Below are 15,329 nucleotides of genomic sequence, written 5' to 3'. Positions count from 1 at the left end.
TGAAGCTCACCAGTGCTACCTAAAGATTGTGTGACGTTGGGCAAGTTATTTAAGCTCTTTTCCTTTGGTTCCTATCTGTAAGATAGTTACGACTTTCAAAGTGACAATCGTCAGGTTTTTGTGAAGTTGAAATCAGTTGATGTATACAAAGTGCCTGACACACTGTGTGGCACAAGTATGAGATACACCATGTATAGTAGAGAGGATGTCCCCAAAGATACACCCACATCCTAAGCCTGGAGTCTGTGACTATGTTATGTTTCATGGCAAAAGGGACTTGGCAGTTATAATCAAGATTATAGACCTGCAGATAAGGGACAGTACCCTAGATCATCCAGGTGGGCTCAATCTAGTCACACGACCTCTTAAAAGCAGAGGACTTTCTCTGGCTGGAGGCAGACGTGATGCAGCAGCAGGAGAAGTCAGATTCCCAGCATGAGAGGCACTTGCCTCATCACTGCTGACCCTGAGATGTGGGTGGCCACGCGGACATATGAAAGGACTGGCCCCTTTTGGCTCTCTGAGCAGCACTCTGGTGGTTGGCAAGAACAAGCACCTTACAAAAGGCAGCAAAAAGGGAGCCAAGAAGAAAGGGCTTGACCTATTTTCTAAGAAAGATTGGTATGATGGGAAAGCACCAGCTATGTTTAATATAAGAAATATTGGTAGGACACTGGTCACAGGGACTCAAGAAACCGAAATTGCGTCTGTTGGCCTCAAAGGTTGTGCTTTTGAAGTGAGGCTTGCTGATCTGCAGAATGATAAAATTGCATTTAGAAAGTTTAAGCTAATTACTGAGGATATTCAGGGCAAAAACCGCCTGCCTAACTTTCATGGCATGATCTTGCCTGTGACAAAATGTGCTCCACGGCAGACCATGAGTGAAGCTCATGCTGATGTCGAGACTACTGATGGTTATTTGCTTCATCTGTTCTGTGTTGCCACGACCATTTGGTTTGGACTGTGCTTATGCTCAGCACCAGCGGGTCTGACAAACTCAGAAGAGGATAGAAATCATGACCCAAGAGATGCAGAAAAATGCCTTAAACGAAGTGACCCATAAATTGATTTGGGACAATCCTGGAAAGACACAGAAAAGGCTTGCAGTCTAGTTATCCTCTCCAGGGTGACTTCATTAGAAAAATGAAATGCGGAAGAAGCCCAAGTCTGAACTGGAAAACTCAGGGAGCTCAAGGCGAAGGTAGTACTTCTGGAAACATTGCTGAGGAGCAGGAGACGGGCAGGAGAGTTGAATGAGCAGACAGATATGAGCCAACAGTCCAAGAACCGCTTTAATATTCAGGCTTTCAATGGCGACAAAGTCTTATTTGTGGATGTAGCATCAGGAGAACTGGAGAGAGGCCTCTAGGAGCTAAGGGCCACTCTGGCTGACAGCCAGCAAGGAAGCAGGGACCTGAATAAGCTCGGAAGTGAGTTTTCCCCCAGAGCTTCCAGGTAAGAGCCCAGGCAGGCTGACAACTCGATTTTGGCCTGTGAGACTCAGAGCATGGAAGTAGTTGAGCTCACTGGACTTCTGACCTACAGAACTGTGAGGTAATTAATTTGTGTTTTTTAAGCTGCTAATTTTGCGGTAATTTGTTATGGCAGCAGTAGGGAACTAATGTACTGTGTAAACATTAGCATTACATATTAGCACCATCATGGCTTCAATCTGCCTCAAACACAGACTCCTAGCCAACAAAATGGCAAGGATAAAAAGGAAAAAGCTTGTTTGCAGGAGAGATCTCTTGGAAAACACCTTATTATTATGCAGTTTAGCTTCTTGAAGATTAAATAAGCTTCCATGCAGTGATTTTACATAGCACATCTTTTCCTTTACAATACTAAAGAATTTAACAGGGACATTTCCTCATCATCAATTCCCATTTTATAAGAATATGTCAGGAAGCTTTCCTACCTTATTTCATGGCCCCAAAGGTAGCCTGAAGGCTCCCCACCTTTTTTTTTTAAGAGGTAGGGTCTCACTCTGTTGCCCAGGCTGGAATGTAGTGGCATGATCATAGCTCACTGTAACCTCGAACTCCTGGGCTCAAGAGATCCTCCTGCCTCAGCCTCCTGAGTAGCTAGGGCTACAGGTATGCACCATCATGTCTGACTTATTTTTAAATTTTTTTGTAAAGATGAGGTCTTGCTATGTTGCCTAGGCTGGCCTTGAACTCCTGGCCTAAAGCAATCCTCCCTCCTCAGCTTCCCAAGGTGTGGGATTACAGGCATGAGCTACCATGCCCTGCAGGCTTTCTTAACTTTTAGGATTTTGCTATTGATTTCTGGAGATTTTGATACTTTAGCACAAATAGCAAACACACAGAGATGACAAAGTTTAGAAAACCTCATAATGTTCTTATAAACATTACCTTAACTTGTATTCTGTCTTCCTTTTCAGGTGGTAACTGGAAGGCCATTTGAATTTGATTCCTTTTCTTTTTTTTTGAGACAGAGTCTCACTCTGTTACCCTGGGTAGAGTGCAGTGGTATGATCATAGCTCACTGCAACCTCAAACTCCTGGGTTCATGAGATCCTTTTGCCTCAGCCTCCAGAGTAGCTGGGACTAGAGATGCACGCTATGATACCTGGCTAATTTTTCTATTTTTAGTAGAGATGGGGTCTCACTCTTGCTCAGGCCGGTCTCCAACTCCTGAGCTCAAGTGACTCTACTGCCTTGGCCTTCCAAAGTGCTAGGACTACATGTGTGAGCCACTATGCCTGGCCAATTTCAACTTCTTAAACTTTTACCTTTAACCTAAACTTTCTGCTACTCAGGAGTTTTAGCTTCCAAAGATATCATCCACTGAAAAACTGTTAAGGAGAAAATTTTAAGTTTATTGAAGGATGTATTAGTCAGGATTCCTTAGAGAAACAGAACGAATAGGATACCTATACATCTACATCTCTTATCTATCTAGAAAGAGATTTGTTATAAGGTATTGGTTCGTGCAGTGATGGAGGATGAGAAGTCCCACAGTCTACTGTCTGCAAGCTGGAGACCCAGGAAAAGCCAGTGGTGTGGTTCAAGGCCTGAGAACCAGGAGTGCCAAGGGTAGGAAATTGATTTCCCATCTCAAGCAGTCAGGGAGACAGGATGGATCCAACCTTCCTCCACCTTTCTGTTCTATTCAGGCCCTCAGCAGATTGGATGATGCCCACTCACACTGGGGAGGTCCGCCTTCTTTACTCGGAGCACCAATTCAAATGCTAATCTTTTTCGGAAACACCCTCACAGACAAATCCAGAAATGATGTTTAATGAGATATCTGGGCATCCTGTGGTCCAGGCAAATTGACACATAAAATTAACCACCACAAAGAAGAGCTGGAACAATGAAGCAATGTAACATATTTATGGAAGGGAACGATTGATGGAAAAATGTTAATTCTCCATAAATTATGAATTCAGTGCAATTCCAATAAAAATCCCAATATAATTTGGTGGAACTTGACAAACTGATTCTAAAAACTTTAGAATCTAGCCAAGGCAATTCTAAAAAGGAGGAGCCAGGAATTTTTCTAGCAGACATAAAGACATTATTAAAAGCTTTATAAATAAAACAGTGTACTATTGATGTGAAATTAGACCCAGGAACAAATCACATTTATAGTGACTTGGCCTACGTGCCGCCACATACCAGTTGGAAAAGGAGGAACTGTTCGATAAATGGCATTGGCAAGCTTGGACGTCCTTATGGAAAAAAATAAAATGAGTTATCTAATATGCATTATTTAAAAGTTTAATTTCAGGTGGATTAAAGGTCTAAATGTGCAAAACAAAACTTCAAAACTATTATAAGAAAATCTATTTAAAATTGTTGGGAGAATAGCTTTATGACTTCAGGGTAGGAAAATAGTAGGCAAACAAGATGCAAACACCAAAAGTGTTAGCAAAGAAAAATTGGTAAATTTTGTTAGATCAAAAATTTCAAATTTTATTGTTAAAAGACACTACTAACAAAGGTAAAAGTTAAGTGTCTGTCTGAGAGAAGATATTTTCAGTTACTATAACAAAAAATTGATATACAGAAAGTATTTCTTAAAATCCTATAAATCAATTAGCAGTTACAAAATCTAACAGAATAGGCAATAGGCCTTCAGGTCTTGCCTTAAAATTCACTACCTATTGGAACCCTGGCTCTGAGTCTGGGTGGTTATATCACAACACTTTTCACCCTTAAATCCTTTTTGCTTGTTAAACACCTAGGCGGTAAGCTCTTGGAGAGTGGGGAATACATTTGGAGCATTTTTTCCCCTCCACTTTTGAATCTCAGTTTCTTGCACATAATACGTGCTCAATAAATATTTGTTGTAAGACTGACAGGATAGGCTGGGCATTGTGGCTCACACCTGTAATCCTAGCACTCTGGGAGGCCCAGGCAGGAGGATCCCTTGAGTTCAGGAGTTCAAGACCAGCCTGAGCAAGAGTAAGACCCCGTCTCTACTAAAAATAGAAAAATTAGCCAGGTGCAGTGGCATGTGCCTGTAGTTCCAACTACTTGGGAGACAGAGGCAGGAGGATCACTTGAGCCCAGGAGTTTCAGGTTGCAGTGAGCTATGATGACGCCACTGCACTCTAGCCAGGGTAACAGAGCAAGACACTGTCTCAAAAATAGAAAAAGGTTAAAATAGCAAATTCTGTTATATATATTTTACCACAATAATTTTTTTTAAATTACTGGATTAACTATAAGGCAATTTCCGTTCCCAGTCTCAACTCCTTCTTAATTCCTTTTCAGGTTTTGAGTCTACTTTTTTTTTTTTTTTAAATCCTGATTACTGTTTTATCTAGGAATTCTTTTCAGAGGCACCGAACAGAGTACTCGGCATGCCAGGCATGTTATACATGCTATCCCTGAGGCTGTAAGCAGAGTGATCATTGCTCTCTTATTATGTTAGACTTTTTAGGAATACAAATGTGTCCAGGGTCACAGAATTTGAGGGCTATTGTTGAATGCTTCCCTGTCTTCCCTACCTCAACATCTTAATTGAAATGAATGTTTGGGGGAAGGGGGAGAGAATACGGAGATGTTGGTCAAAGGGTACAAAGTTTCAGTCAGGAGGATGTTTGTGAGATCTATTGCACAGCGGGGTGACTATAGTTAATGATAATGTGTATTTCAAAATTGCTAAGAGAGTAAATTTCTAATGTCTCACCACAAAATATTATAAGTGGAAAAAATTTTTTTAAAGAGGATATAGAAAAATGAGTAGCACAAGTCTATGTTGTATTATTCAAGTAAAACCTTTGTTATGCACTTTCAACTTTCTTAATATTGTCAAATTGCTCTCCAAAATGGTTGTACCAGTTCATACACATACCAGAAAGCTGTGAGAGCTCTTGTGTTCCACATCTTTGCTAACGTTTGATATCGACAGAACATTCTTCTGGGTTAAGGGTAGAGCGAGGGAGAGGATTTGGCTTTTTGCATGTATTGTGCCATTTTTTTTGACTTTTGAATTAAAGTATAATATACACAGAAAAAAGTGCTTAAATCAGACACGCAGATCTTGTTAAACTATTGCAAAATGAGCATGCCCCTGAAACCGCCACTGAAGCTAAGAATTTAAACTTTTTGCCAATTTTATGGGGGAAAAATGTATCTCATTGTGGTTTTAATTTGTTTCTATGATTTTTAGTGAGGCTGAGCATCCAATTTTACACTCACATTTACTCTTTTGTGGATTAATAACAGCAGCTAACACTTCTCAGATCCTTCCTGCGTGCCAGGTACCCTTTTAGGTGCTTTATTTGTATCGACTCACTTAATCTTCACAGTGGTCACGTGGTATGTTATTAATATCTCTACAGATGAGTAAACTGAGGTAGTCACATAACTATTCACTGCCCATTGTCATATGGTTAGTTAGTGGTGAAGCTAGAATTTGAATTTGGACAGCCTGGCTCAGAATATGTGCTCTTAGTCACTATACTATTAATGTACCACTTCCTGTATTAATGATCTATAACTGTATAACGTGTTACCACTAAACTTAGCAGCTCTCAGAATGTCTTAGCTGTGTCATTCTGTGTTAAGGTTTCTCATGAAATTTCAGTGAAGGTGTTAGGTGGGTCTCCTAACTCTGGTTCTTTGTTGTATCTCAGATCTAATCCCTTGCACTCAATATATTTGTTAATGAATTAAACATGTCACCCTTTTGGTATTAATCACATATTGCTTTGCATTTACACTATGTTTAAATCTCACTTCAAATAAGTATGTTTCTTAAAGCACTATGTTTAAAACTTCATAAGCAGAGTTTTAGTATCTCTGAGGTCAGGATATATAAATTCTCTCTCTTTTAATTTTTTTTTTGACAAAGGTTCTTGCTTTGTGGCCCAGGCTAGAGTGCAGTGACATTATTATAGCTTACTGCAACCTCAAACTTCTGGGCTCAAGCGATTCTCCTGCTTCCAGAGTAGCTAGGACTACAGGTGTGTGCCACCACACCCGACTAATTTTTCTATTTTTTTTTTCTGTAGAGATGGGGTCTTGCTATGTTGCCCAGGCTGGTCTTGAACTCCTGGCCTCAAGCAATCCTCCTACCTTAACCTCCCAAAGTGCTGGGATTATAGGCATGAGCCACTGTGAGCAGCTATAAATTATACCTTTGTACAGTCCAGATCTGGAATTTCAGCAAACACTTTGTGAACTGTAGAGCAAGTCACCTTAGCCATAAAATGATAGCAGCCGCATGTGGACATATGGCTAACTAAAACCTTACTGCAAGTTGTTTTGCAGATCCCCTTTATCAGGAGAACAATGTTTCCTTTCATCCTAGATTGCTAACTTAAAACAAATTATGAATGGTTTCTGAATTTTGTCAAATGATCTTTCTAAAGATGATCATATTTTTCTCTTTTAATTTGTTAATGTGGTGAATGACATTAATTGTTCACTAATGCTAAATGAGTCTTTGTTTACAGAATTAAACTAAGTTGTTTGTGAGAGTTTCTTTGTTTTGTTTTCTTTCGGATGGTGTACTTTGTTTTGTTTTTTATTTTTCACAGTGTTGGATTGAGTTTGCTAATATTTTTTATATTTTTAAAACAACTTTATTGAGGAATAATTTACATAAATAAAACACATCGACTTTTAGAGTATAGTTTGAGGAGTTTTGACAAATACATACATCTTTTTAACCAATACCACAATGAACGTATTTCATCTATGTTGTATGTATCAGAAGTTGATTTCTTTTTATTATTGAGTATGGTTATCATTGTAAAGATACACTGTCCATTTACCTTTTGACAGACACTTGGGTTGTCTTAGGTTTTATCTATTATGAAAAAAGCTGCTGATATGGTTTGGATGTTGGGCCCGTCTAGATCTCATGTTGAAATCTGATCCCCAGTGCTGGAGATTGGGCCTGGTGGGAGGTGTTTGGGTCTTGGGGGCGGATCCTTCATGAATGGCTTGGTGCCCTCCCCAAGATAATAAGTGAGTTCTTGCTTTATTAGTTCACATGAGAACTGGTTGTTTAAAAGAGCCTGGCACCACCTCTTCTCTCTCTTCCTCCTCTTGCCATGTGACACGCCTGGTCCACCTTCGCCTCTGCCTTGACTGGAAGCTCCATGAAGCCCTCGCCAGAAGCAGTTGCTGGCGCCATGCCTGTACAGTCTGCAGAACCGTGAGCCAAATAAACCTCTTCTCTTCATAAATTACCCAGCCTCAGGTATTCCTTTATAGCAACGCAAAACAGACCAACACAGCTGTTAGGAATATTCATACACATATCTTTGTGTTTACAAACCATTTCTCTTGGGTAAATGCCAGAACGATATGTTTAACTCTTTGATAAACTGCCAAATGTTTTCCAGTTTAGTTGTACTTTCCATTCTCACCAGCAGTGTGTGATTACTCCATATTCTCTCTAATGTTTGCTATTGTCAGTCTTTAGTTTTAGCCATTAGTGAGTGTGTAGTAGTATCTCATTGTGGTTTTAATTTGCAGTGACATTGAGCATTGTTTCATGTGATTATTGGCCATTCACATATAGTATCTTCTTTTATGAAGGGTCTGTTCAAATCTTTGGACTGTTTAAAAAATTGGTTTGCTTATTTTCTTGTAGTGAGTTTTAAGAATTCTTTAGCTATTCTGTATACAAGTCCTTTGTCAGATAAGTATATTGTGAAAATATTTTCTCCTTCTGATTTTTGTTTTCTTTTTTTTTTTTAACAATGTCCTCTGAAGAGCATAAGTTTTAAATTTTCATGCAGTCCAATCTATTTGTTTTTTTTTTTTTTAGTAGTTTGTGCCTTTTGCCTTTCCCAAGGTCATTAAAATGTTCTCCAATGTTTTCTTCTAGAAGTTTTATACTTTTAGGTTTAGATCTGGGACTTATTTTGAATTAAAGGACATTTGAATTAAAGTGGACATTCTGTGGCTACCATAGGTCAGAAGTGCTGTGTTGTGCCCTTCCTACACATCACAGGAGACCATGGGGAATGGCAGCCTCATCTCTCTGACGGACAGTGACATTTGCCGCTTATGACCAGGGAGAATATATGTAGTGTTTCTTTAGCCCCATTTGCGTGTTCAGTTCCCTGTCCACCATTCACCTGATGCTTTTTTTTTTTTTTTTGAGACAGAGTCTCACTTTGTCATCCTGAGTAGAGTGCAATGGCGTGATCACAGATCACAGCAACCTCAAACTCCTGGGCTCAAGCGTGCCTCAGCCTCCCGAGTAGCTGGGACTTAAGGCATGCACCTGGATAATTTTTTCTATTTTTGGTAGAGGCAGGGTCTTGCTCTTGTTCAGGCTGGTCTCTGAACTCCTGAGCTCAAGTGATCCTCCCGCCTTGGGCTCCCAGTGCTAGGATTACAAACATGAGCCACTGTGCCTAGCCCACCTAATGCTTTTAGCCTCCATCAATCAACAGCCAATCAGTTCATTTATTTGTTAAAAAATGAAACAGTAATTTCAATTATAGGCTATGAAATTATGATTTTTAATTAATTCTATTAGGTCTTCTATATTTCTTAGCTGGCATTCTTCTGTAAAGTAGGGCCAGTTGGCTTTCCTGAAATACATTTCATATTAGAAAGATAAGATAAATGCTTAATTCTTTCCCTTTACCAATTTTTGAAATAAGAATTTGATTTAATAGCTTCTTTAGATGGTGACAAATGAATCTCCCCTGATTCCTGGCTTTATCGTTTTTCAGTATTATGGACTTCGGGGTTTTTATGTATTCAATATGTCATTTAACTATAATTATTATTCTTTTCATACTTATCACAATCAGTCCAGTAAGATCCCCTTTTATTATGCCTCCATTAATCTTTGAAAATTTCCTTGTGTGTGAGCATTACAAAAATATCCTAGGCTCACCTTGTATCCTTGACTATCCTGCCTCTGGAATCAGCTCCTTCTCCAAGGAGTGCTGGTTTCTTTTCATGGTTCCCCATGGTACTGGAGACCCAAATAAGGATGCAAGTAGTTTTTATTTTCTTGTCATTTTATGGGTATATTTTTGAACAATTAAAAATATTCTATATAGCATGTTTTTGGTTTTTGTTTTCAGCAGAAATGTTGTTCTGGGTACCTAGTATACCATATTTCTAGGTACTAGAAATGAAAATTTCCTTACTGAGTGTCCAGTGTCAAGTATTTTACTACACAATTAAATCATTTAATTCTCACATCAATGAAATTTGGCAGGACTCTTATTATCATCCCCATTTTAAAGATGACAAAAATGAGACTGAAAGACTAAGTGAACTTGCCTTTCACACAGCTAGCAAGTGGTAGGGCAGGCGTCAGAGCCAGGGAGTTGGATCCCAGACCATGGGCTTATTATCGCTACAGGATGACACTACTCCATTGCTCAGAGGCATTACTCCTAGGAGACTTGGCAGGAAGTAACTTACATGGCATCGATTGTCTTGCAAGGATTTTTTTTTGAGAGGCAAGGTTTATAAAATGCAGAAGCAGGATTAGAAGAAACAGAAAAATGTTTTTGTAGAATCAGAAAATAGTTCCAAATAGTCCTTCTCCTTTCAGTCTTTTATATTGCCCACAGAGTTAACCCTTCAATGTATGACACTCCAACCAATCCTCCTCTGGTCACCCTCAAACTTAACTCACCAGATTCCAGAATGTCTTTTGTAATAAAAAATTGATATGTGCACAATATTCCATGTAACATCAATGTTAGTTATGAAACATAATAATATAACAAATACTATGAATCACTGTTCAACCCAAGAACTAGAATATTATCCAAATTTTCTGTCTACCAGTGTGTCTTTTCCTTGTCCCAATCTCCTGCCTCTCAGCTCCAGGCCTACCTAGAGGCTTGCCATCCTATTGCTTTTTAAGCAAAAATACGGTTTTAGCAAATGTATGTCTAAGAACTATATTGCTCACCTTTGTTTCTTTTGAGCACTATATAAATAATATGTAGTCTTCTGTTTCTTGACTTTCTCTCCTCAATATTATATTATTAACATTTATTCACAGTCCATGTGGCAGTGGTTCATTTTCTCTGGGATATCATGTTGCATTGTGAAGATATACCACAATTTATTTATCCATTTACCTGTTGGTGGCCATTTGGGTTGTTTCTGGTTTTTTGCTACTGCAGACATTACTCACGGTCTTGTATGTCTCTTGTACGCTAGTGCCAAGTACAAACATTTTGGGGGATATATAGTTAGGAGTGGGGTTACTGGGCTGGTGGGTATGTGGATGTCCAACCTTGCAAGATAATGCCAAATAATTTTCCAAAGTCATTGTACCAGTTTATACTCTACCAGCCCTTAATCCACATCATCCCTAATAGGTGACCTTGTCAAACTTCTAAATTTTATCAAAAAAATGGGTATAAAATTGTATCTTGTGATCCTGGTTTGCATTTTCATAATTTCTAATGAAATTGGCATTTTTTCATATTTTCATGGGTCATATCTGTTTCCTTTTCTGTGAAAGGCTTGTTTCTTTGCAATTTATTTCTTCCTTTTCCACTTTTAACTGATGCATTACATCTACCATATGGTTAAAGTCAGTCCTCTATTTTGGGCATATAGTTTTTTTCCCCAATATTTTGCTATTCTAAGTAAAACTGACATGATAATCCTTTGTGTCTATCCAAGATTATTTCTTTCAAATAAATCTTAGAAGTGGAGTAGGCTGAGGTGGCAGACATGCTCATTTTGGAAAAGGTTTTGTGCACGCTGACAAACTACCTTCTGAAATGGTGCCAGTCTACAGGGAGGGGTCTTTCTTTTAAACCTGTGAAAAATGTAAGCAGCTTTATGGCCTTTGATAATGTTGTTGGAAAAGAGGGAAAGCTCGTAGACATAGGGAGGTCCTGGGGACGCTGGCAGGGGATGAGGCTGTGCTCTGTGCAGCTCTTCTGAGAAAGGTGGGGGTCTGCAAGAGCTTGGAGGTGAGTGTGTGGGTGCATCAGTCAGGGCCCTGCCAACCGAGCAGAGCCACTAGCAGATGTATATAAAGGGACTTGGCCTTATGCAACTGAGGAAGCTGGTTAAGTGGTCTCTGTAAGCCTGTTTTCCCCGTGTCTGTGCGAAGCTGGAGCTCGAAGTCCATGCAGCAGGCAGGCAGGAATGGAAGACAGAGGGGAAGTGGAGGAGACCAAGTGCAGGCAGGACCCCGCAAGCATGAGCTACGCTTGCAAGGACAGACTGAAACTGTAACCCATGTTGAAATTTTCCTGCTCGCTTCTTGTCATGCTCTTAATGAGGAAATACTGACCTTTGCTCCTCCTCCTTTCCAACGGGAATTCCCTTGCACAAGTTTTCCCTATCTAATTATGTGCTTGCTTAGAAGTTCCAGAGGCTGAGTTTTAAGCAATCCAGATCCCCACCAGGAGATGATCCCACGGCTGCAGTTAATCCATAAACAGCCTTCAAGATGGCACCAGCCCATTCACCAGGGGGAGCTACAACTCCAGACAGATGGTCACTGGGACAAGTCATGCTGACCAGCACCTCCTTACCCTCCTGCATGCCCTTTATATCAATTCCCTTTCTAAACCCCTACCCTTGGCCCAAGATTTCAAAATGGTTCCTTTGAGGCATGAGCCTTGGCCACTTCCCCACTGCTAGCTCTGGAATAAAGTCACTTTCCTTTCACTACACCTTGTCCTTGTTATTGGCTCTTGCAAGTGACAAATAACACAGCCTGTGCTCGGTTACAAAACCCATCTTGTTCTTGTTGCCTCTGACCTTAACAGCGTGGGGTCCTGTTGAAGCCTGGGCCCTTCACCAAGGACCTAAACACACACACCAGGCTCAGGAGAAGCTGAAGGAGGGAAGAGGAAGGTGGAGCAGTTGCAGGTCCAGATGCTGCTTCCCAGCTGCCAGGTGAGCCACCAGATCCACACACAGAGGTGAGGGAGGGGGATGTAGACCCGTGGGCATCTAACAGTGTAAAAGATGCTTTCTCATTGATGATGTCATTCACGACAGCCCTGTGAAGTTGGAAGTGTAAGCATTTCTAATTTATAGGTGAGTGAAATGAAATTCCAAAGGGAAAGTGGCTTCCTCAATCATTTAGGGAGGGAGAGATGGAGCTGGGACTGCTGATTTTTTCATTTATATGATTATGCACTCAAGAACAGTTCTTGAGTTCTCCTTCACGAAGTTTTCCCCCAATCTGTGGTTGCTAACCTGGCCCTTGATTGATTAGGGGTAAAGAGATTGATTATAATTTAAATATGACAATAGTTTTTTAAGAGGAAGCTAGACTTTTATTGTGGCTTATTCTGGTGACAGCAATTTGGTGGAAATGTATATGATATAGTTTAACTATTTTGGAAGGTAAAGTAAGAATGTTATGGTATATTGTTGATAAATATTAAAGCTAGACATGGGCTCACACAGGTTCTCTTTAGTATTCTATTTATGTATGTATTTGGAAATTAAAAACATAAAAATATGAAATAAACAGAAAAATATAAATCATAATGAATATATGATATATAAATATGTAAAATAAACATATTAAAAACATGAAAATTTAATAGAAAGTTTAAAAAACCCACCAAAAGTCATTCAAGAATAAGTACTTGTCTTTTGGTAAAAGAATTACAATAAATAGTGGGAATATATTATTGGGTGTCTTTCATATGCTAGGATTTGACAAATGAATCCAGAATAAACTCAATTTTGAATATCATGATAATCTTCCCTGTTCAGGAGACAAAGCATCCTGCAGTGTCAGCTCTTGGCTTTTAGTGGAGTGTGAGGATTTTCCTCTTGAGTGAGGCCAAATGAATAACTGGGAAAGGAGGTCCTGGAAGAATAGCATCGGAGTAAGGCATGGCAGAAAGAAAACTACCAGTTTTTCAGAGCATCCAGCCACAGTGTTAGGTGCTTTACATACATTATCTTATTTAATTCTCACAGGAACCACCCCATGCTATTATTTAGATTTTCTAAGGGTCACAGTTTGCAGGTTAGGATTTTAAGACTCAGAAATTTTGATGATGTTTAGTTTTGAGGCTCTAATACTGGGTCACTGGAGTTCAGAGCTGGTCACTTGTTGGGTTCCCAGGGCATCTGGCAGGACACCCGGGGCAGCATATTCTCTCTCTCCTGGAAAATGCAAGAAGTGCGGGTCCTCCCACGGCTGCCCGGTACACTCCCAGAGCTTCACAGGCATGGAATGGCCCTCTTTGCTCATGGCACCCCTGCCTTACTTCACGAAACTAGAAAAATTAGAAGAGAAAACAGAGAAAGATACCATTCTGAATTTTAATTAGAAGTTCTGAGATTTTCCTCTTCCTCAGGGCTTTTTCTCTGTTTTTTGTTCATTTATTTGCCCAGCTATGCTGGTTAATTTTATGTATCAACTTGACTGGGCTAAGGGATAGCCAGTGAGCTGGTAAAACATTATTTCTGAGTGTGTCTGTGAGCATGTTTCCAGAAGAGATTAGCATTTGAATCAGTGGACTGAGAAGATCCACCCTCACCAATGTGGGTGGGCATCATCCAATGTGTTGAGTGCCCACATAGAACAAAAACTTGGAGGAAAGGGGAATTTGCTCTCTGCTTGAGCTGGGACATCCACTTTCTGCCCATGAACATTAGCACTTTTGGTTCTTAGGCTTTCAGATACAGATGGGAATCACCACCAGCCTTTCTGAGTCTCCAGCTTGCAGATGGCAGATCATGGGACTCCTCAGCCTCCATAATCATGTGGGCCAATCCTACGTAATAAATCTCTTTCTGTATGTCTCTCCATATAACATGTTGGTTCTGTTTTTCTGGAGAACACTTATGCCATCTTCAGGTAATGCCCTTTGTAATTTATTGTCTGCCTGAAACCAATAAATATACTTGGATCTCCAATTAAAAGCTGTCTAACAACTTTGGAAGAGGATTGATCACCAGAGAGTTTGTCAAGAGATAGCTGTGGATTATTGAAGACAGAGCCTAAAAACGTTTGTGTGTGTGCATGCGTGTGCACATGCTTGCAGAGAAGGGGAAGACTGATCCTTTCCTAAATCCAGGCTGTGGGATACTGCAATGAGGACAGAAGGAAGGAAAAAAATCAGAGAAGGCAAGTTTCTTCCTCAAGTTCACATCTAACACCATTTGCAATGAGAAGAGAGAAGGGATGGAGGCGGTGAACCTGAACTGAAGGAAAAGGTGGTACCTCTGCAGATGATGTTAGATATCTTGGTCAAGACCCCGTTGTGTGAAGACAAGACCTTGGAAGGCAGCAGAGACTTTCCAAGCAGTAGTGCCAGCTGCGGGTCTCCCTGGGGCAGTGAGCAAGGCTTGGGAGCAAGCTGCAAGAGCATCTCTGGAGAAGTGGCTCTGTGTTTAGGCTGACTGACTTTGGTTTATTCTAAAGCCCCCAAGTGGCTCATCAGAAGCTCTTTCTGCTGCTCATGGAGAATGCATCAAGGATTCCAGGGAAAAGAACCTCAGCAATAAACTGACACTTAAAGCACTTTCAGATGATTTTGCTTTTCTGCTAAATGTGGAGGTGCCGGGAATCAGGCTTGGAGCTGCACAGTAATGGCATGGCTAGGTGCGTGCCCTGGGAGGGGCTCTGTGCTGGCCCCTGGGATAGCAGCTTGGCTTCCTTCAAGGCCCTTTAGTTCCCAGGCTTGCCTGGGTGTGGCTGACTCTTGCACTGAAGAGAGACTGAATCAGGTTCAAAGTCACCAACCACATCCCTTGGCTACTGACCATTTCCTGGTCCCTTTCTTGTCTCTGTGTTTTCTTGTGTTGGTTACATGTTGGCTTCCGGTAGACTGAGCACAATCTTGTACCGTCACTGCTCCCCGACCATTCCAGCAGATTGGACTCAGCTTCTTGCTCCGTGTTCTAGATGCCAGA

The 15,329-nt window shown here is 40.5% G+C and overlaps 1 pseudogene; it reads left to right on the top strand.

The window, feature by feature from the left end:
- Positions 1 to 368: 368 nt before the first annotated feature.
- Positions 369 to 1,400, top strand: LOC123644709 (annotated as a pseudogene).
- The last annotated feature ends 13,929 nt before the right edge of the window (positions 1,401 to 15,329 follow it).

Source organism: Lemur catta, chromosome 9 (genome assembly GCF_020740605.2).
Source record: "Lemur catta isolate mLemCat1 chromosome 9, mLemCat1.pri, whole genome shotgun sequence".
NCBI classification, from domain to species: Eukaryota; Metazoa; Chordata; class Mammalia; order Primates; family Lemuridae; genus Lemur; species Lemur catta.
The sequence above is the reverse complement of the archived record's forward strand: the minus strand, read 5'-3'. Positions and strand labels throughout refer to the sequence as shown.